At 41.7% G+C, this 24401-nt stretch overlaps 1 protein-coding gene across 1 annotated transcript in view; it reads right to left on the bottom strand.

The window, feature by feature from the left end:
* Positions 1-4863: 4863 nt before the first annotated feature.
* The window catches only part of gtdc1 (glycosyltransferase-like domain containing 1), a 426961-nt gene continuing 407423 nt past the window's right edge, over positions 4864-24401 (bottom strand). The window contains exon 11 of the transcript XR_005944629.1: positions 4864-5095. The gene's annotated coding sequence lies outside the window, so the exon portion shown is untranslated. The remainder of the gene's footprint in view (positions 5096-24401) is intronic.

Below are 24401 nucleotides of genomic sequence, written 5' to 3'. Positions count from 1 at the left end.
GCCAAGCCCCCCAGTACTTTGAATTGTAACTAGCCAATGGTTGAGATAATGAGGTTTGTTTGAAAGCAATTGAGACCCAGGGTAATTTTCAGTCATGAAATGATGGGCATTACAGCTATCTTTGGCCAACCTCCATAACTGGATATTTCCCAAGTGCTCATTGAATAGCAATCACAAGAGGGAAATCTCTGAGGCAACTGTGGTCCCCCTAAAGCTGTACAGATTACAATGGGCTAAAAGGGCAAGGAGCCTTTTGGGTTTACATGTCTTTATAATTACAACTTATTGGTGAGTCATTAGGGAAGCTTTCTTCTAAGAGTTCAGGTTGTACATTATTTAAAAGCACTGAAAGATGCAAACTGGACAAGATGTAGTTTCAATGGGCAGCAGGTGTTAAAAACTAATGTTCAATGGCCTTTCCATCCAGATGATCCTGCCAGCCTATCTGGAATAACCTTTCCTAGTATGACTGTAGGGACCTCCATGCTTTGGAATTCTTCTTCTATCACATGCCCAGAGGCAATTTGAGAGTCATCCACCTGTTCCTGTACGTTTGCACACATTGCTACTGGAAACTGAGCTGTGACTGCAGCTACTTATTAGTGGATGCACAGTTTAGTGCAATGCCTTAATGTCTGTCCACTGTGTATTTGCAAACCCATTGAAACCAACCTGTTTTTTAGATGAGATCTCATATTCATCAATACCAATATTCTTGAGGGATGTCCCAATGACATGTACTACCTATGTGCTTGAGATCTCCCTGGAAATACCACTGGTGTTCAATCCGCAGAGCATTGAATGATAGAAACAGCAACTCTGTTCAGATTAGCTTTCATCTTCCTTTGTGGTGACACAAGTGGCAAAGGTTTATGCATGTTGAGGTTTCTCTATTTTATTGTTGCATTTGAAGTCAGAATCACAAAATAATTCTTTATGTACCCCTACTTTTCCTCACATTAACAATGACTCAATCTTCACCGCTCTGTTAAACTCAGTAATACATCCAAATTGTTTATGTCTAGTCTAACTCCTGCTTTAAGTGATGTGTTTGATATAAAGTGCAAAAGTGAGTATGATGGCCCCACTGTATTGGTTTTTCCCTTGTGTTATTGCTATGTTTTGTATTGGAGCATAAACACTTAACTGAATCTAATGAAAGTAAAACGCATTCCAGAGTCCCATAAGTCTACAGCACAGAAACAGGCCATTCTGCCCAGCTGGTCTAAACCATGTTTATACTCCACACAAGCCTCCTTCCACTCAAATTACCTTTCACAACCTGCCCATGTATTTCTCTATTCCATTCTACCTCATGCATGCATCAAGCCTTCTTCTCTTTCTCTTTCTTATGGTTGATGTAGATGTAGAGCAGGAAATATAATTACATCCAGGCAGGTCAGGAATATGTTATGATCCCCATAGAGACAGATAACTTTTAAAAAAGAGAAATTCAAACTTCCAGTTGATAGCGAAAGGATGGCACAACAAGATTTCACGTTTCAAGACTTTTACTGTGACAAACAGACTTAAAGCATGATTGACCAAACATTATATTTGGAGGCAATTTATACTTTAAACTATTGAACAGAACTCTCACTTTCAAGACAACTGTAAAACCTACTTCAAAGGTGTACTTTACACTGTCCCTTAAGTAGTTATTTTGTTTTCTCAGACCCAGTCCAAAGTGATTTTGAGCTCCCAAAGTTTTACGTCCACTCCTTTCCTTTCCTAGTGTGATAACCTTTAACCCCAGAGCTTCCTTTCAAGGTAAGGATTTTTCTTGGTGATTCTCTCTCTAGTGCAAGCTAGGCGAATCTTCCAGCCTCATTTCAAATCCTCACAAATTTAGTCTTTTTAATCTGAGCATGAGCTCCCACCTGCATTCTTGCATGGAGAGCCATAGAGACTTTCAACATCTAAATTCTCCCTCTCTCTTGGACCCTGACGGGCTGTTTTTGTGAGATTCAGGGATGTTTCAGAAACCCTTTCTCTCTCAAAGCCCATCTCCATGGCAACATGAATACATGAATCACATGGGCCTTGTATCCAGGTAAAAATGCTGATTCATTTGAGACACAAATCTATTCTATCTTGGAAGTAAATGGACAGTTTAAAGCATAGCTGTTCACAACTCCACATTCTCAACACCTTCTTAGGACTTTGGAGACCAGCAGTCAAACGACTGTAAACACAGATGCTGCTGCTATTGTCTCCAAGTGTGAACACCTTCCTTTCACCAATACAACCTGGGCCTCGCTTTAATCTTTATCAGCCACTTCACCAGACTGGTTCTTGGGTAGACTTCAGAGCAGATCACATTAACGCCTTCATTTCATCCTAAATTAAAGACAATCTTATAAAACATCATATTTGTAACAAATAGTGGGAAATATCACTGTGATGCTTCCTTCACAGTTGTGAATCAGGCATTGACTCACTAAATGTTCCATCAGGCTCAATAATACGCACTAGTGTGGTGCATGGGCCACGCACCCTGAAGTGGCCGGCATTCAGACTTCTGAGCGTGCTACCCAAAGATGACGAATAAAGCGTCAATTGAGCCAAGTAAGAGTGCTGGGCGGGGTCCAGGCCACAAACTGGGAGTATCCCACCTAATTAGAGCAGTAAGGCTGAATATCCGGCATTGGAGCTTGTCAACCAAGAGCCCGTCATTTAAAGGGCTGCTCTGGCCTCTTTAGCAATGTAATGCAGGAATGGAGCTGTCTGCATGAGGTCTCAGGTTCTTAAGTCATGAATTTAAGTCAGTATACATCTACTTCTTCCACAAAGCACTTCCAGTGGCCAAAGAACACTGAACAGCCAAGATTTAACTCTGGCCCCAGACAACCCACCATTATAGCCAGCCTGATGAGATAACTGAAAATGCGATTGGTGTAAATCCCACTCTGAAAGGGTTTTATTCCATTCTCCAACTATTATGGCAGTCGATTGCCTTTTTAATGAACACAACTAGCCTACTACCTTCAATTTGCATAGCGTGGGCGGGATCCAGATTTTCAGAATCGCCCTGTAACTGTATTATCCTAGATTGGCATGATGACACCGGGAACATGACCCGACATCTTCATGCCAGATAACACATTGGCACGTGTGCATTTTGCTCCTGTTTTCAGAGCTTCTTTTTATTCAGGCCATGGTCTGCTCTGGGTGACCACAGATACAGGCTTGAAAGATTTTAATTTTCCATTTGTGCAACAAGTATTCGGATTTGCGATAGTTTCTGCAGATGCAGTTTAGGGTCATTGACGAACATTGTGGAAGATTGAAGTCAGGGATCTTCTGCATCAAGTCTTTGATGGGGTGTTTGTGACTTCTTGTGAACTCAACTCAGCTTCATCAGAATTGATGCTGCATTATCAAAGGTTAAGTGCTTGGGTCCAAAGGGGTTTGTGCAACTGCAAACGGTATTGAAGGACATTGCTGAAGTCCAGGTGGGTGGGGAGTCATTCAGATTCCTTAGTTCTCTGGACTTCCCAGAGGGTTGAGGTATCATGGCAAATGGGTGGGGCAGCAATGTGCGACTGCATGGGCAGACAGGGAGTTGCGTCAGTTTGAGGGCTCCAGTGATACACCACATTGCAGCATTCAGTTGGACATCAGTAAATTGTTTGTAGTTACTTTTAATCCATACCAATGCATGGTACTTGGCTACAGAGTACACAAGAGTCATCGCTAATGTCCGAAGCACTGATGCTCCCCAGCTTGTGCCTGCCAGTTCCTGGACCAAGGTTGACCCATGCCTTCATCTTAGTGGCCACCTCCTTCAAGTGATATCCCTAGAAATATATTAATGCCATCTGCTTCAATCACTCTATATGGCAGTATGCTCCACAATTTCACCAGTGCTTGTGCAAAGAAATTCTGAGTTTTTTAGTTTATATGTTTGTGCCTACCTTGTGTTTATGCCCCCTTGTTCTGGGCTCAACCCACAAATCGAAGTAGATTCTCTACATCCACACTATCAAACATTTCATAGTTTTAAAGCCCTCCATTGGGTACCCTTTCAGCCTTCTCTTTTCCTGAGAAAAGTACCCCAGCCTTCTCAATATATCCTGATTGTTGCATCCTCTCAGTTCTCCTGACATCCTTGTAAATCTTGTTTGTCTTTTCTCCAGTGCTTCAATACTGTTTTGCAATTTAGAGAACAGGGCTAACTTCGTACTGTCTGTAGTCTGGTTTAACCCAGGATCCATGACCAGTCCTCGTGGGACTGCCCCTGCCCCAGTCAGTGAACAGTTGATTCGGTCCAACTGGCTGCCTCTCTTCCGCAATTACATTCATACCTGGTTTCCCTGGAGAGGAAGTATGATTGCACGCCAGTACACTTCAGGCATTCCGAGCCAAGGGAGGGAGTGGGGGAGGGAATGAGGAAGGGAGGAGGGTGCACAGGGGTGTGTTATCAACCCTGGGAATATCACTTGAATCTGATTAGCTAAGTTTCCTTTAAAGGTTTTGTTTTTTTTCCTATATAAATCAGCAGTGCCTCTTTCAGAAGGGGAACTTAGCTCCATGTTATTGGAAACCTTCTGGTTGCTTTTATATTCTGTTCTTTTTGAAATTAAGCCAAGCACTTTGTCCATACCCTTTATGACCACAACAACTTGTGTTGTTCCATTTAGCATTCCATGTATCTGTATTGCTAGATCCTTTGTTCCTCTACTCCATTTAGTTTCTTACTTTCTAAAGGATACATGACCTCCCCATTTTTCCTAATAAAATGAATCACTTCACACTTCACTATATTGAATTCCATTTGCTATTAATCTACCCACTCTGGAAACCTGCTTATTTCTTCCTGTACTTTGGTGAATTGTTTTCTTATGGGTTTTTTTTTGCCAAAATGACCATATGCAATTGTTACTCAAACTGCTAGTGTTGCCTCTACAAACCTTAGCACCCCATAGGACCCCCAACCTCATATTATCTCACAGCCCAGGATACCCATAATGATATCCTTATATGGATAAATGGTTTTCCTTACTGCCTGCCACCATGAGTCCTGGGGAGCATTCCTGATGAAGTGTTTCTTCTGGGAAATGGAGGTTGTACAATGCTGCACATCTTGCTGGATCTAATAGAATGAAATGTGAAATACATTGTGAGATAAAGATGGAAAAGCAGTTGTTTCTACCTATGCACAAATGTTTCTCAACAGCTCTTTAGAGTGTTTGCCTTTTATAGCCTATTATAATAGTTATAAAATATCCTCATTAACTCTCTTTTATGATCCATTTACAACAAGCTAGTAGCTAAATTCAAAATAACAATAATCCATGAATCGTTTCAAAGGCAGCTGGCATCTGCAAGTTCCTTGAATAGACTTTTGTGCCAATGTAAGATATTTGCATTCATACCCATGATAATAATGTAAAACGATTGACAGTCATAGTCAAAATCACACATCTTCTTTTGTTCATCCTTCCAATTGCTATAGCTTTCAATACTTCAAAGACCTGTTGCATGAATGTTATCCCCGTTTGTTAGAGTTTTTGCTCTGTAATAAGTTATTTTTTTAGCTTATAGAGCGCATTTTCCCTTTCCTTCACATTGTAACTTGCACTGCCTCATCTGTGAAGGGGACTTTTCTATGGAATATTCCCTCTATCGATTTGCACACTACATCAGCCATCTTCAAACTTTTGGAAGACTGTCATCCTCACTACTGAGGGATAGCCGACAATAATAGTACAGCGGATTGACATACTGAGATTAGCTGTGCATTAGGTATAACATATCATAGCTCTGAGAAAGCCCAATGTGAAATCTGTTTATCTTCTGTGTGCTAAAGAGAGGGAAATGTAATTCATATTTAATGGAAACTGATTGCGCTAATAGCATAGTCAACCCAGTTACATTTTTTAAAATTTTTTCAATAGATATTGGTGTAAAGTTATGTCTTCACAGCTTGCATGGTAATCTGGGCAAGACAACTGTTGTTGACTTATTTACTTAAACTTAGTCCCTCTGGTCCCATGTGGGACAATGGGTAGAAAGACTTCACCACTAGCCCCGGTCCATCACAATCTCTTTCACTCCAGCCCAGGTGGTATCCCGCTCTTGAAGATCCTCCTTAAAGTACATCGCCAGGTCTTCTTTGGCCTTCCTCATCTTCTTTTTCATCTGGTGGTGTCCATTCTACTGCTACTGGAGGAACATATGTCAGGGGGGTGAAATACGTGTCTACCCAGCCTCAGTCATCTCTCCATTACGATGTCCAATGGTGCCTCTGACCAGTTCTCTGTAGTACTTCTTCATTGGTGATGCTGCCCTCTTCATGTGATGTTCAGGATCTTAATAAGCACTGCTGGTGAAAGACGAACTTTGATCCAACTTACATGACACCTTTGCTATTCTTACCCATGTTTCGCTGGTGGTGTTGCCATGGGATGCCATGTCTGCACTCACCATTGCCTTCCTCATGATGAAATTGATAACCAAGAGGAAAGGGAATGGGGAGAGTATGCTCCCTCACCATACCTCTGTGATGACGTTGAAGGAGGCTGTGGTGCCTTTGCTGGTCTTGAAGCAGCAGCTGGAGTTGGGGCATAAGGCTTTGAAGATGTTAATATACTATGATCGGATGTCATACTGTTTTGTAATGTACCAGAGGGACTGCCAATGTATGCTCTTAAAAGCCCTCTTGAAATCAATGTTGATAACAAGCAGCTTCTGATGCTTTATAATGGTCCTGACTGTAAAGATCCACCCCGGAAACCTGCCTGTTCTTCATGAAGTCTACTTCTGCCTTCAATTTGTTGAGGAGAGCCATGCTGCAGACCTTGCCAGGTGCTGACAACAGTGCAATGCCCCTCCAGTTGCTGATGGATCACTGACCCAATGTGGAAGTTGACTGATGAAAGAAAGTTGGTGAAGAGCAAGAGGGATCAGGAAAAGAGCATTGAGCAAAGATGAGAAGACGATGAGAAGTACGGAACACTGGATAAAGCCATGAAGAAGAGCTACAGGAGAGACAAATGAGGATGGATAGAGTTAAAAGGGAGGGAGGCATGAGAAGCAGAAAATTGTAAAGACTCCAAGATGTTCTACAGGATCATTTGGGAACTGAATAATGCAAGAAACAACACCGCTGTATCAATGAAAAGCAAGGACGGAAAGATGCTCTTGATGGGTGGGAGCAGGAGGCAAGGTGGGTAGAGCACTTTTGGGAGGTCCTCAACCAGCCCAACCCCAGCTCCACGTTTGAGTTCAATGATAGCACTGCACCTCAACAGCTGAATGTTAACCAGGAAGAAATTGCCCGATGAGAGGTCCAAAGAGCCATCAGGAGCCTGAAGAACCACAAGTCACCTGGGATAAACAAGATACCAGCAGAGCTATTGAAACATGGCAAGAGCACCATCACAACAGAGCTCAGGGACATGTTCAACAAGACTGCGGAGGACATCCTGGATGACTGGAAGTGAGGAGTAATCATCAAACTGCTGTTATAGAAGACATCTTAAAATCAATGGAATAAAAGTTAGATGGGATCCACAATGAGTGGGCATTCATTCTGGAGAATTATCACCCAGGCAGTAAAGCTAAAATGTTACCTCATTCTAGCAGGTTGATTATTACCGATACGAACATACCAACGTATGAACAAGGAGCAGGAGTAGGCCATTCAGCCCCTTGAGCCTGCTCTGCCATTTAATAAGATCATGGCTGATCTGATAGTAACCTAAAATCCTCATCCCTGCTACCTATCTTCCCCTTGCTTCCCAAGAATCTATCCACCTCTGCCTTAAAAATATTCAAAGACTGCTTTCACTGCATTTTCAGGAAGAGAGTTCCAAAGACGCACAAACCTGAGAGAAAAGATTTTGCCTCATCTCCATTTTAAATGGGCAACTCCTTATTTTTAAACAGTGATCCCTAGTTCTAGATTTTCCTACCACAGTAAACATCCTCTCCATGTCCATCCTGTCAAGAACCCTCAGGATCTTATATGTTTCAGTCGTCACCTCTTACTCTTCTAAACTCCAGCAGATACAAGCCCAGCCTGTCCAACCTTTCCTCATAAGACATCCACCCATTGCAGGTATTAGTCTGGCAAACTTTCTTTCAACTGTTTCCAACACATTTACATCCTTCCTTAAATAAGGTGACCAATATTGTACACAGATGTAAATTCACTAGTTGTGGTGATCATTGCTTTAAGACCAGCCTTACTGAGTAAGAGTCATGTGGTCAGAACAGCCAATCAGCACCGAGCATGGGAAGCCTATAAGGAGCGGAATTTTCCTAGTCCAGAAAGCATACTGTATCCTTGCTAGAGATCTGCAGCTAATCCAGAAGCACTGTAAATAAAGTTTGTTGTTCAACTAAAGAAGCCTCTCAGTAGTACATCTCTACATCTGCCGACGAGGATAAATGATCCTGGTGCTGCCTCTCACCCTACAACTGTGAGTGTCTCATTTTAAAGAAGGAAAAAAAATATATACTCACCAGGATGCCTCCCTTCGGGAGGATCGGCCCATTTAACTCCTCCACGGTGGACTGGAGTTAATACATCAAGCGCCTCGGGTTTTATTTCCAGGCCAACAAAATAGGAGGCAAAACGCAAAGCAATTCTCTTGAGCATCTGTGGGAGTCAAACCTACAACCTTATTTGCAATCTCACAGTCCCAAGTGTGCCTGATTCCAAATTGTTCTGTGAGCTCATGGATTTAGTAGATTTGAAGGGCCATTTTCAGTCCAAACCATTAGTCATTATGCAAAGATTCAAAGTTATTATGAGGGTGAGTGCCCCAGGCGAATCCATCATGAATTATATTACTAAGTTGAGGCAATTGTCAGAGCATTGTGATTTCGAAGTGACCTTGCTACAGGATCGGTTAATTTGTGGTGTGCGCAACAATGCCATTCAGCGTTGATTGCTGGCAGAAGTCGATATAAATTTTAAGTGAGCAATGGAGAGCACTGAAAAAGATTCGCAGGAGCTACAGAGTTTGCAAAATGGTGCCATTTGCCGGTTAGAGTGGAAACCTGCAGCCATGTATGGCGTCAAAACCACAAAAGCAGCTGCAAAGTGGAAATCATTCCCAATCGCCAATGAATCAATAAAATATACTGTAGGCAATTAGACAGTGATCCTAAAATTGAAATGTTACCGACGTAAGGGTAACCACACTCCTGAAACATGCAGATTTAAGGAGGGTGAATGCTATTACTGTCGTAAAAGAAGACATTTTATAAAGCAGTGCAGAGGAAAGTCCAGACTGTCAAGTAACAAGCCAGCAAAGATGTTAGAAGTACATAACATGAAAGAGCCTGAAATAACTGATTCTGACATCCACTTTCTTTTTAATCTTAAAGCAGTCAAGGCAAACCCTATTACTGTCACATTCTACGTAAACAGGAAGTGTCTAGTTATGGATGTGGATATAGGGGCATCAGCCAGTGGTGGGTGAGAACACATTTCAGTACCTGAGAGAAGGTACCTACCCAACCCTTAAGCCTGGAGAGAACTTCTGCCCAGTTGATGACTTGCATGGGAGAAGCCATAAAAATAAGAGGCACCACCATGGTACTTGTGAGCTATGGGCAGCAGTCAACCCAGCTTCCAGTAATAATAGTGAACGGAGAAGGACCAAGCCTTCTAGGCCATGATTGACTGCAAGAAATCAAGTTAAATTGGCCTGAAATTTTTCAAGTGCAGGCAGGAGGACTGATAGAATTATTTAAAAAATACAACAGCGTCTTTCGCAACGAATTAGGAAAAATCAAAGGCTTGCAAGCCAAGATTAATGTTGACCCAGAGACAACTCCTCGATTTTTTTAAGGCAAGAGCCATACCATGTGCCTTAAGAGAAAAAGCGGATGCTGAGTTAAACAGGTTGGAGAAACTAAGCATCATATAGCCGGTTCAATGTTTTGGAATAGGAGGCAGCTATCGTCCCTGTACTGAAATCAGATAAGACTGTCTGCATTTAAGGTGATTATAAGCTAACAGTTAATCAGGCCGCCAAGTTGGATAAATATCCAATTCCAAAAACTGAAGACTTGTACACAAAACTGGCAGGAGGTCAATCCTACAGTAAGTTGGATATGAGCCACGCATACCAGTAACTCGAGTTAGATAACACATCCCAGGGATGTGTCACAATAAACACACGCAAAGGCCTAATCCAGTACGCATGCCTACCTTTTGGCATGTCCTCGGCCTCTGCAATAGTTCAAAGGATGATGGTGAATTTGCTATCGTGATTACCACGGGTTGCAGTATACCTTGATGATGTCCACATAACTGGATCGACAGAGGCTGAGCAGTTAGCAAATTTAGAGGAGGTATTAAGAAGATTTCTGGAAGCTGGAGTCCGCCTAAAAAAGGAGAAATGCACTTTCCAAGCCACCGAGGTTTCCTATCTGGGTTACCGTGTAGACACACAAGGATTACACCCCATGGAAGAAAAGGTTAAGGCGATAAAGGAAGCACCTTCCCCCACAAATATCACCAAACTCAAATCGCTTTTAGGGATGGTAAACTACTACGGGTGATTTTTACCCAACTTATCGACTGTTGGCCCCCTTGCACATATTGCTGAAGAAACACCATTGTTGGGGTCCTGGAAGGCTCCAAAGGAGGCAGCCTTCAACCGAGTAAAACAACTGCTGCTCTCCTCAAACTTGTTAGTGCACTTCAACCCATCTAAAGAATTGATATTGACTTGCGATGCCTCTCCATATGGCATTGGTGCAGTATTGTCCCATGAAATGGATGACGGCTCTGAGAGGCCAATAGGTTATGTATCAAGAACACTGTCAGTGGCTGAAAAAGGTTATTCGCAGATCGAGAAAAAGGGCTGTCAATGGTCTTTGGAGTTAAAAAATTCCACCAATAATTACATGGCAGGCACTTTACTATCTCTCCGATCATAAACTGCTTTTGGGCCTTTTCAGAGAAGACAAGGCTATCTCACCGATAGCCTCGCAAGAATTCAGCAATGGGCATTAATTCTGTCCGCCTACGAATACACTTTCAAGCACCAACCTGGGATGCACATAGCGAATGCAGACACCCTTAGCCACCTACCCTTGCAAGAAATCATCTTGTGTACTCCTGTACCCTAATAACTTGACCTTGCATTGAATTTTTTAGACACATCACCCATCTGCGCAAAGCAGATCAGGAACTGCACCAATCCAGATCCACTTCTGTTCAAAGTGAGAGACCAAATACTTACAGGACGGTTAAATGAGCCAGCTGCCGAGGAAATGAAACCGTCTTTTACCCGGAAATGCGAATTGAGTTGTCAGGATGACATCATACTCTGGGGAGAAAGAATAGTCGTTCCTGCACCAGGCAGGGAATTGCTCCTGACCGAATGACACAGCACTCATCCTGGCACTTCTAAAATGAAAGTGCTCACCAGGATTAAGTGTGGTGGCCTGGTATAGATGCAGGTATCAAGAAGTTAGTCAAGCACTGTCAACTGTGCCAACTGCAACAAAAGTTGCCAGCCGCAGTCCCACTACACCCTTGGGAATGGCCTGGCCGACCATGGGAGCGGATCCATACAGGCTACGTGGGTCCATTCCTGGGCACAATGTCTTTGCTCATAATCAACACACACTCAAAATGGATGGAGATTTTTGAGGTGAAATCACCTACGTCATATGCTACCATTGAAAGGTTCTGCCAATGCCTTTCAACTCACGGATTGCCCAAAGTCATTGTATCAGACAATGAAGCAGTATTTACAAGTGCTGAATTTCAAAGCTTCACCAGTCTAAATGGCATTAAACACATTCAAACTGTGCCTTACCGCTCACATCAAACAGACCAGCCAAGGGAGCCGTCCAAACTTTCAAGTTGGGGCGAAAATAATTGTTGGGAGGAATCTTGGAAACCAAAATCTCAGCTTCCTTCTTAGCTACTGCATGCCTCCACATGCAACGACAGGAGTTCCACCAGCAGAACTGCTTATGAAGCATCATCTCAGGATGAAGCTGACCCTCGTATTTCCAAATTTGCCAGGGAGGGCAGAGAAGAACCAAGGTATCAGAAAGCAAGCCATGATTTGCATAGCAGAGCCCAGAAATTTATACTAGATGAAGTATACGTGAGAAACTTCAGTAGCGGTCCAAGTTGGATCCCAGGGATTATTATCTGCGAGACCAGACCCCTTTCATACCAAATAGACATGAAAGGCCGGATCATTCGTAAACACGTGGATCACCTGAGGAGCAGGGGGACGCTTCCACAGTCAGTGTTGCCACCAAGGAATGTTATTGAACCCATAAGCACCGAAGTACCTGATCGATCTGGTGTCTCCATTGAATCAAATAAGGTGCCAAAAAAGGTACCCGTTAATGCAGTTGCAGTGAGTGTCGATCCTGTAGGAGAGCCTCAAAGCTGTAGAATTACCTGGCTCTGCCCAGAACAGAAAATCCCCTCAACAACTTGATTTGTAATTACTGGACATATGTATATAAGTACATAATCTGAATTCACGACAAAGTGCCAGTGTTGATTATTTCTAAGATTTTTGATATTGTTTTCCATTCACTTGTATAAAGTAATTTGTGCAAATAAGGAATCTAAAACAAGGAATTAAAGGGGGAGGGATGTGATAATTGTTGCTTTAAGGCCAGCCTTACTGAGTAAGGGTCATGTGGTCAGAACAGCCAATCAGCACTGACCATGGGGAAGCTATGAGAGGCAGCAGTTTCCTAGCCTAGAAAGTGTATTGTAGCCTTGCTAGAGACCTGCAGCTAATCCAGCAGCTCTGTAAATAAAGTTCATTGTTCAACTAAAGAAGTGTCCCGGTGATACATCTCCACACTAGTTCTCTGTGTAACTCAAGCATAACCTCCCTACTTTTGTATTCAATTCCCCTTACAATAAATAATAACATTCTATTAGCTTTCCTAATTATCTGCTGTACCTGCATACTAGTCTTTTGCAATTCATGCACCATGACACCCAGATCCTTCTGCATTTCAGAGCTCTGCAATCTCTCACCATTTAGATAATATGCCTGTATTTTATTCTTACTGACAAATGGACAATTTCATGATTTCCCACATTATACTCCATTTGCCAGGTCTTTGCCCACTCACTTAACCTATCTATATCTTTTTGTTGCCTCCTTATGTCCTCTTCACAGCTTACTTTCCTACCTATCTTTGTATCATCAGCAAATTTGGCAACCATCCCATCCATCCCTTCATCCAAATCATTTACATAAATTGTAAACAGTTGTGGTCCCAGATCTGATCGCTGTGGCACACAACTTGTTACATCTTACCAACCTGAAAAAGACCTATTTATGCCTACTCTCTGCTTCCTGTTAGCCAGCCAATCTTCTAACCATGCCAATATGTTACCCCCTATACCATGAGCTTTTATTTTATGCAATAACCATGATGTGACACTTTATCAAATGCCTTCTGGAAATCTAAGTACAGTACATCTACTGATTCCCCTTTCTCCACTGCACATGTTACTTCCCCAAAAAACTCCAATAAGTTGATTAAACATGATTTCCCTTTTGCAAACCCATGGTGACTCTGCCTTATTACCTTGAAATTATCCAAGCACCATGCTATAGCTTCTTTAATAATAGTTTCTAACATTTTTCCTATGATAGATGTTAAACTAATGGGCCTGTAGATTCCTGCTTTCTGTCTTGCTCCCTTTTTGAATAATAGAGTTACATTTGCTTTATTCCAATCTAATGGAACCTTCCCCAAATCTAGGGAGTTTTGGAAAATTAAAACCAACACATCAACTATCTCAGTAGCCATTTCTTTTAAGACCCTAGGATGAAGCCCATCAGGGCCCAGGCACTTGTCAGCCCACAGTTTCAACAGTTTACTCAGTACCACTTCTATGGTGATTGTAATTTTCCAGAGTTCCTCCCTCCCTTCCATTTCCTGATTTACAGCTGCTTCTGGGGTGTTACTTGTATCCTCTATAGTGAAGACTGATGCAAAATACCTGTTCAATTGATCTGCCATTTCATTGTTTTCCACTATCAATTCTCCAGATTCACTTTCTATTCACACACCTCATTAACTCATTTCTTTTTAAAATATTTATAGAAAGTCTTACTATCTGTTTTTATATTTCTGACTCACTTTTTTTTACAATCTAATTTTTCCCTTATTAATCTTTTAGTCATCCTTTGCTGTTCCTTATATTCAGTCCAATCTTCTGACCTTCCATCTATCTTTATGCAATTATATGCTTTTTCTTTTCATTTTAGACATTACATTCCTCACTCTTTGGAACTTTCACTGTCTGTGCCTAGTTAAATGATGGGAATTGCAACAGAGACCCTTTGCTGCATGTAGAAGCTACTGAAATAGTATATTCTTCTGTCACATTGGAAAGTTGACTGAAAAATTGTTGGGTCCATCCGTGTAAATTACATTTGGGGCAGAATTTTTAGCTTGGTGGGCAGGCACGCGTCCAACCCACTCGAGTGTAAAATAGCGCGTGATGGCATCAGGCGAGTGTCCCAACGTCATCCCACGCTCACATGATATTTCAGTCGGCGGGTGCACACAAAAGTCAGAAGCACATCCAGCGACAATTAAGAGGGCAATTAAGCCCATTAAAGTTCCAAGTGTCCCTGAATTTTTATGGTCCATCCAACCTTGCAGTTGGCAGATGGGTGAATCTGCCAGGCGGACTGTGCATTTTTGATGAAACCTCGTCAAATGGCAGGATGAGGTTTCCATTATTAAATTTTAAAAAACTAAAAATGTATAGACAAAGTTTTCATTCTGCGCTCACCCACGCCCGCACTTACGTCAGCGTCCACCTTCCTCCCACCCCCACCTTGGCAGCGCTGAGCATTTCAGCACTCATTCACGCTGGCTGGCTGTTAGTTGGCTAGCAAGCGTGAAATTGTGGTCAGGGGCTGATTGCAGGCGGCGGTCCATTCCCAAGCTGCTCCCGGGCCCGCTGATCACAACCGCACGCCAATCTAAAAGTCCTGCCCTTGGAGCCAAGTAGGCTGCAAGCTTAACCCATCAGAATAAGTTAGGTGTTTGACATGCTAATGAGTAAACATGCATGCTGGCCTAACATGTAAGGTGTGAAGGGAATTTGCACTTTTAGAAAGATGAAGGGAGATTTGGGTTTAAAACTGATCTCAGTCTGTTTACAAATAGCCAGAGAAGCAAGGCTAAGGGATGTGTTTATTTTTCCCAAAGGTTACTGACAATAAATAATAGCAACATGAAAGTTTTTATATCGTGAGGGAGATACAGTTTCAAAAACTTATGAAACAATAACATTTACATATTAAGAAGAGAAACATATATAAATAAGAATGAGATTATCTGTCAGGAGAAGGAATTGTGAGATCTAACAGAAGTATGTTAAGTAGTCATAATGAAGCCTCCAGTACTTGTGCATAAATCTGCTTTCTAACAAAACTAAAGTTGGAAAAATGTCATTTAGGATCCCATTGTCCAGGGTATTATGTTAATTTGCTCGATCTGTTTAAAATCTAAAATCTATGTTTGGACCATTGCCTTAAAGGGGGTGTAACTGGGAGTCAGGTTAATTCAGAATTTTATGCGTTGTGATAGCATGATCAAGTTTCCTTCATGGATTTGGCACACATCATCTGCCATGTCATAACAAAAACAACCTATTGAGATGAGTTACCACTTCCAACTAATATGTGCTTTATTTCATATAAATCCGAATGAACAGTTTGCTACATCTGTTGTATGAACAATCAATCAATTCATAAACTCCTTGATTATTGAAAAATAGTAAAGGTACCATCTAATTATCTCTCTCCAGGTGTAGGCTCACTTTTCTGTGCAAGTTATTCCTGGAGTTTCTGTCACTGCCTGCTACAGCATGGAACACCCTCAGAGGCTGAGAATGGAAAGCAAAAAAGAGAGCTTGAAAGAGAAAGAGATCTTGCCAGTCCCTTAAATGTATGAGATTGGGGATATTCAGTGCACCAAGCTGTCAGTCAAGAGCATCTCCCTGATTAAATGCCTTCCATTTGATGTGGAAGTACATAGCTCCCAAGTGGCTGCCCCAGCCATGCCACTGGCTATGTAAATACATGAAAAAAATTGCTTTGCCTCTCAGGTGTTGCAAGGGAACTATTTATCACAGTGACATGAAATGCTGGAGTTTGGACATCTTTTACTGATTAACACTCTAAAACACTACTGTAACCAACCATGGCTTAGTGTTGAGGAATAAATGCTTAATTGAACATTACAGTAAAATTATTTTAAAGCATCAGTTTACCTAATGCAAAGAGATCCAAAACTTAGAAACCTCAGAGCTATGAGCATCTGAGGGGGCAGAAGTGTTTGTTACAAAAGGGCAAACATTTTGGAGGAATGTTAGCAATGGAGTTGTGCGAGTTCCTTTTGAGGTTACATGATAGTAAGGCAAAGAATGTTATTATAAGAACAAAGATATCAAAGGTTGTGGTAAAACTTGTAAATTAACCTTGTTAAACTAATACAGCACCTGGGACCAGGTCCGTGTGACTGTCAATAGGGCAGAATTGATTCTACAGAATGTGGCCAATTTCCTTGCATTATGAATGTTCTCCAGCAGAGCATACATTGATACAATATCTGTCAGCTCATAGACTCACTCCCTCTCCAAAACAGTTTCCAATTTTAAACACTGGTTCATCAATGCTCCAACCTGACTGAACTCTGATCATAAGACAATTTCATCCCACTGCAACTCTGGCTTTAACTTTTACTGTTTTCTTGCTGTCTTTGGGATCTGTCTCTCTGAATTCCCATTGTATTCATTTGTGTGTACATTTTGCTATTGAACCAAGCCTAAGCCATTTGGCCTGAATTTGGCCAATCTGTTGTTAGACCCCATTCTGAAAAAAATCGAAGCGTGAGATCACAGGGAAACGGGTAAGTGATTGATTGGTGAGTATTTTGCTTATTTATCTTTGAAAACTCATGTAACTTATTAGTAATTATAAGGTTTCACTAGTGGTGGCAAAGTACTAGCAGTAGTAAAGCTTATTGGGAGTTGTAGGGTTTATTAATTATTAATTAATTAGGAAAAATAATAAATGAATTAACATATACAGATGGCAGAGCAGGTGATGTGTTGTGACTATAGAATGCGGGTACTCCTGGACACCAGTGTGATCTAGGGCAAACACGTTTGTAGTAAGTGTCTGCAGCTTGAGGAGCTTCGGCTCAGAATCAATGAGCTGGAGGCTGAGCTGCAGACGTTACGATGCATCAGGGAGAGTGAGAGTTACCTGGACACTTCATTCTAGGAAGCTGTCATTCCCCTTATGATAGGGTTTTCTGATTTGGTCAGTGGGCAGGGACAGGAGTGAGGCAGGTATGGGGATTGAGAAGGTAAGAGTGGAGGAGCCTCAAACCCTTGCAATTGTCCAACTGGTTTGAGATTCTTACAGCCTGAAACAGGGCACTGCAGGGTAAATGAGCAAACTGACCATGGCATCGTAGTACAGGAAGTCATTCAAGTGGGGGGAGTTAATAGGAATGTAGTGGTAGTGGGGATAATATGGAAAGAGGGACAGATACAGTTCTCTGCAGCCAGGAATGGGAGTCTAGAAGGCTGTGTTGCCTGCCCAGTGCCCGGATTCGGGACATCTGCTCTGGGCTGGAGCGAAACTTGCAGTGGGAGGGAATGAGTCAAGTGGTTGTGGTCTACATAGGTACCACGACATAGGTAGCACTAGGAAAGAGGTTCTGCTTAGAGAATATGAGCAAATAGGGGATAAATTAAAAAGCAGAACCTCAAAGGTAATAATGTCTGGATTATTACCTGAGCCACAGCAAATTGGAGTGGGGTAAGATTAGAGAGTTAGATGTGTGGCTCAAAGATTGGTGTGAGAGAAATGAGTTTCAATTCATGGGGCACTGGCACCAGTACTGGGGAAAGTGGGAGCTGTAATATTTCACCTGAACCATGTTAGGACCAGTGTTCAGGCTAGTCGTATTACTAGGGCAGTACAGAGGGCTTAAAACTAAATCCTGGGTGGGGGCTCGAGTGTAGGAAGTTCTGATAAATTAAAGAGAGAAGACAAGGCAAAACAGCAGGATAGCAATAAGGGAAGTGATAATCAGAGCGTGGCAGGCTGGGACAGAGTGTCCAAACTTAAGAGTACACCAGCAGATAAGGCAAGAGGTTGTGAAAATATTTAAAGGATGAATTGAGAGAGCAAACAGAAATAAATATGTATGGTCTGATAGCCATTACAGAGACATGACTGCAAGATGACAATGGCTGGGATCTGAATAGTCAAGGGTACATCACATTTCAGAAGCACAGGAGGCTAGGAAAAGGTGGAAAGGTAGCTCTGTTAATTAAGAATGACATTAGTACATGAGAGAGGGATGACCAAAGATCAAGATGTAGCATCAGTTTGGATAGGGATAAGAAATAGTAAAGGAAGGAAGTCACTTGTGGGAGTAGTTTTATATGCCCCCTCATAATAATTACACTATAGGACAGGATATTCAGGAAGAAATAATGGGGGCTTGTGATAATGGTATGGTGATAATCATGGGTGGTTTTAAACTACATATAGATTGGATGAATCAAATTGGCAAGGGTAGCCTAGAAGATGAGTTCACAGAGTATTTTTGGAATGATTTCTTTGTACGGCATGATCTACACCCAGTCAGAGAGTAGGCTATTCTAAATCTAGTAACGCGCAATGAAACAGGATTCATTAATGACCACAAAGTAAAGAAACCCCGATAATTGATTGAATTTTGCATTCAATTTGAAGCAGAGAAGCGTGAGACACTTGTGTTTTAACTTAAATAAGGGCAATTATGAGGGCCTGAAGGCTGGCTAAAGTGAAATAGGAAATGAGGTTAAGGGATAGGTCAATAGAAATGCAGTAGCAGACATTTAAGGAGATATTTCAGAATACTTAGTGAAGAAACATTCTAGTGAAAAAGAAAGACTCTAGGGGAAGGACACAACAGGCATGGCTAACTAAGGAAGTTAATAAGTATGAAATTGAAAGAAAAAGCATTGAATTATGCAAAGATTGGTGGCAGGTCAGAAGTTTAGACAGGATTTTAAAAAAACAGCAACAAATGACTAAAAGAATAATAAGGAGGGAGGAGTTAGAGTATGAGGGAAAGCAAGCTAGAAATTTTAAAAAAACATATAGTAAGAGTTTCTACAGGTAGTTAAAAATGAAGAGTAAGTCCAGTGTTGGTTCTCTAGAGAGTGAATCAGGGGAATTAATAATGGAAGATAAGGAAATGGCAGAAGAATTGGACAGATACTTTGCTTCTGTCTTCACTGTAGAGGATAAAATAACATTCCAGACATAATTGTGAATCAAGAGGTGAAAAGGAGAGCAGAACTTAAAACAATTATAATAACCAGTGAAAGGGTACTGAGAAAATTATTAGAACTAAAAGCTGACAAGCCCCCAGGTCCAGTTGGATTTCATCCTAGGGTCTTAAAAGAAGTGGCTGCTGAGATAGCAGATTCCTTGGTTTTAATTTTCCAATATTCCCTAGATTCTGGGAAGATCCCAACAGATTGGAAAAATGTGAATGAAACTTTTCTATTCAAGAAAGGAGGGAGACAGAAAGCAGGAAACTACAGGCCAATTAGTTTAACATCTGTCATAGGGAAAATGCTGGAATCTATCATTAAGGTTATAGCTGGTTAGGTTAGGAAATCTCAATGCAATCAAGAAGAGTCAACATAGTTTTGTGAAAGAGAAACTGTGTTTGACTAACTTATTGGAGTTCTTTTAGGAAGTAACTAGCAACATGGATAAAGGAGAACTTGTGCATGTGGTGTACTTAGATTTCAAGAAGGCATCTGACAAGGTGTCACACCAAAATTACTGTATAAATTAAGAGCTCATGGTGTAGAGGATAACATATTTACATGAATAGAGAATTGATTAGCCAACAGGAAATAGAGAATAGGTATAACTGGGTCATTTTCGGGTTGGCAAGATGTAATGAATGGGGTGCCACAGAGATTAGTGCTGGGCTTCAACTATTTACAATCTATATCAATGATTTGGATGAAGGGATCGAATGTATAGTTGCCAAATTTACTGATGACACAAAGGGAGGTAAATCGTGAAGAAGACCTAAGAGATCTACAAAGGAATATAGATAGATTAAGTGAGTGGCAAAAAATTGGCAGGTGAAGTATAATGTGGGAAAATGTGAACTTCTCCACCTTGGCAGGTTGGAGAGAGATTGTAGAACTCTGAGATGCAGAGGGAACTGGTTGTCCTGGTACGTGAAATGGAAAAAGTTAGTAGTGATTAGGAAGGTAAATGGAATGTTGTCTTTTATTGCAAGGGGAATGGAATAAAAGTAGGGATGTTTTGCTGCAGTTGTACATGTCATTAGTGAGACCATATCTGGAGTACTGTGTACAGTTTTGGTCTTCTTATTTAAGAAAGGACAGAAATGCATTAGAAGCAGTTCAGAGAAGAACCTAGGCTGATTCCTAGGTTGAAGGGGCTATCTTATGAAGAAAGATTGGACAGGTTGGGCCTGAATGCATTGGAGTTTAGAAGAATGAGAAGTGATCTTAGTGAAACATAAGATCCTGAGGGGACTTGACATAGAGGATGCTGAAAGGATATATCCCCTTTTGGGAGAGATCAGAACTAAGGGACTAAGTTTGAAAATAAAGGGTCTCCCATTTAAAATGGAGATGAGAAGAAATTATTTCTCTTAATGGATCGTGAATCTGTAGAACTCTCTTCCCCAGGGACTGGCAGAGCCACGGTCATTCAATATTTTTAAGGTAGAGGTAGATAGATTCTTCACCAACAAGGGAATCAAAGGGTAAGGGAGGTAGGCAGGATAGTGGTGTTGAGGCCATAATTAGATCAGCCACGATCTTATTGAATGGCAGAGTTAGCCTGAGGGGCCGAATGGCCTACACCTGCCCCTAATTTCATATGCATGTATCTATCTTGTTTTTGCTGCTCATCATCTCTCTTGGACCCTTCCCTCGTCTCCTTCTCTCTCTTTCACCCAGCTGTACCATCTTTCATTTCTCCCATCTTGGGTAATTTGCCACCCCATATTCCTACCTGAATCCATCTACTCATCTGCCTTCCTACTCTCCTGCTGACATCTCAGGCTTGATCTTGGATAAGCCCACAGCTACTCTCTGTGCCTGCCTCAGAACTCTTCGAACTGCACATCGAGGCACCAATCCCTGTCTCCTTATAAGCAGTAAAACCAACTGCTTCATCTTCCTCGCTGCTGATTTTTATGCCCAAAGTGCTGGGGGGTGGAGGGGGGGTGGGGTGCAATCTGACCATGCTCCCTTCCGACCAATTCAGACCACTGCACCCTAAACTGTGTCAGCAGATTAATGATCGTCACCTCTTACTATATTTCCCTACAGAATGTGTTTTCACTCACAAACAAAGCCATTGTTGTCCAACTTCTTATTATGGATGAATGCAATGACTTATGGCTTTGATGGGAACTAGGCTTATGGATGGTTGCATCTTGTTTCTTACTGAAGCCTCCCAGCCTGGTTATAATTGGTGCCATTTTCCTGTTCAAACCACCATGGTGACAGTGTTGCTAATATCACCAAACCCACCTTGGCCTTTCCTCTGCTCCACCTTCCAGAATCTCACCCTATTCCATCTCTTTGCCTGTCTTTTAAAATATTAACTGTCTATAATTCCCCACAAATCCTGCCCCAAGTTTTTCACTGTGACATCCTCCCTCCTTTCCTCACTCAATCTCTTTATTGAGGGACTCCTCATCCTCAACTATTTCAATCACTGCCAATTACTTGGCTCTTGTTCCTCTGATATAACTGCCTTCCTGCCCTGTCTTTATACAAACTGGCCTACCATATTCATGGTCACCCTCTTGAACTTTCTATCTGCCCTACTCTCAATGAGCTTATCACAGGTAAGGCCACCTTTGACCACTTCCTTGTGCTCCTCACCACTGACATTGTTCCACTTTTTAAAAATCACCATCATGACCCCTCCTCAAGAAACTCCAAACTGAACAAGAACTGAACTCACTGTCCTTCTGATCGAAGACTCTGAGATTCAATCTCTGTTTCTAATCCAAAGTCCTGAATGCATTGTCACCTCCCAAATCCTTTCCCAGCTTTCCCATGACTCTATGTTTGAATCTCTCAACAGCTTTCTGCCTCTGGTACAACACTGAAACAGCTCTATTCAGAGTAGCAAATGACATGCACTTGACTGTAAGCATGATGCCCTTAACTACGCTGTCCTCCTCCAGAAGTTCATTTTCCATGGTTTAGCTTAGTGGGATTTCCTTGCATAGCTCCACTCTTACTTATCAAGTGTAGCCAGAGCATTTCCTATGCAAGTTTGGCTATCCTTGGACCACCCCACCCTGCCCCCCACACCCCTCTCCCCCCACCCACCCCCACCACCCCCACCTTAACCTCACAAAGCTTTGAGTCACACCTCTGATATCTTCTCCTTTGGCTTGGCATCCATTTTTGCCTGATTATGCCTCTGTGAAATGCCTTGGGATATTTTCTACATTGGAGGTGTTAAGTAAAGACAAGTTATTTGTATTTCAAGCCACCAGTCATGCAATTTGATATCACTCTTGTTTGAGTACACACTTGATTATTTTTAATCCCTGTCAGTGATGACAATTGGTATCTGAAATTTCAACAAAGCACATTAATATTAATATTGGAAATATTGCATAAAACAAAAACAAGTGCATACAGACTAGGTTTTCAGCTCCCATATTTTGACAGTTGGGGAAAATATGTTTTTTTTTTATTCCTAGCTTTCCAATTTTGCCCTCTATGTTACTAATTCTCTGCATTCAGTAAATATTTGAATCCTGTCTTCATTAGGGAGGACAAAGACTATGTTGCGGTGTAGTTCAAGTTTGTCTGCCAGCAGTCAGGAAATGGAGCATAGTGGCCATTAGGAAACAAGGGTGTTCCTGATCTGGAGACACTAAGCAGGAATTGCAAGTGGGGTCATGCTTGGAATGAAAAGTCCATGTGCATGAGAAATTAAAATTGTCAGGTCCAACTGGTAAAACTAGTGGGAGAGATTGGCAGTGGAATCCTCAAAGAGAGGGGCAGAAAGATAGACGGAAAGGAGGAGGAGGATAGTGTGATCAACCATGACAAAGGTTGAGGAAACTGAGAAGGATCGAAGTGAATTTCTAAGAGTGTGGCACACCTTGGTTTGGAGCCAGGAAGAGTGAAGAGTGAAGTGAACCCTCAAGATCCTGAATTGTATAGCGGAACTCTTGGGTGGAAATAAAATAGTATAGAGAGTGTCCTGTTGTGATTTTCAGGTTTAAATAAAAAGGATTTACAAAATATAGGGTTAAGATAGTCATATTTGTTTTGTTTAGTTCCTGTAAAGTAAAACTTATTGTTTAAAATATGATATCTTGCAGTGTAATTTATTTCAGTTAATAACTGGGTGTTCAAATTCCTTTATAAAAGTTTGTCTCCCTTGATGTCATACGATGAAAATTTTAAAATGGAGCAATTGCTGGATCTGAATGAAATATAAGACGGCAAGCACAGAGGTGACTGGAAGTTCGGGCACTGGCAGTAGAGTTTTGAATCAGTTTGAATTTATGGAAGAAGAATGATCAGAGACATGAGCGAGCCATGGAATAGTTGAGTCTGGAGCTAACAAGGGCATTCATGAGGGTTTCAGCAGCAGATGGGCTGAGACAAGACAAGATAATATGAAAGTGGACATAACTGTTTTTTGTAACGAAGGGCATATGGGGTTGGAAGCATAGCTCATGGTTAAAAAGGACACTGAGAGATGGCAATGGAACCCATGACTAAGGAAAGAGTTTGTCGTGAGGCTTAAGGCAGTGGTTTCAGTCTTCTGAGTGTTTAGTTAAAGGAAATGTAGCAACACAGCAGCAGTACAGTCATCAAGAAAGATAATGGTGAGATAGAAACAAAAACGAAAACAGAATTACCTGGAAAAACTCAGCAGGTCTGGCAGCATTGGCGGAGAAGAAAAGAGTTGACGTTTTGAGTCCTCATGACCCTTCGACAGAACTGGTGAGATAGAGTTGTGTACTGTCATTGTGCACATGGAACCTGCCATTTACACTTTCAGATGGCATTGTCAAGGGGCAGCTTATAGATGAGAATTAGTAGAGGACAAGGATGGATCCCTGGGGGCACCAGAGGTTATGATGTTTGGGCAGGAAAAGAAGCTGTTGCAAGATATTCACTAGCTCAGTCGGATAGGTAATAGTATACCTATGTGAGAGCAGGGCCACTCAGATGAACAAGAAGATGTATTGGAGGATGGTGGCATGATCAGCCACGTCAAAGGCTGAGGAGGGATAGAGCACCACATTCACTGTCACATGAGATATCAATTGTGACTTTGTTTTGGGTCAATCACTGCTTT

The sequence above is a fragment of the Carcharodon carcharias genome, chromosome 12 (genome assembly GCF_017639515.1).
Source record: "Carcharodon carcharias isolate sCarCar2 chromosome 12, sCarCar2.pri, whole genome shotgun sequence".
Taxonomy (NCBI): domain Eukaryota; kingdom Metazoa; phylum Chordata; class Chondrichthyes; order Lamniformes; family Lamnidae; genus Carcharodon; species Carcharodon carcharias.
The sequence above is the reverse complement of the archived record's forward strand: the minus strand, read 5'-3'. Positions and strand labels throughout refer to the sequence as shown.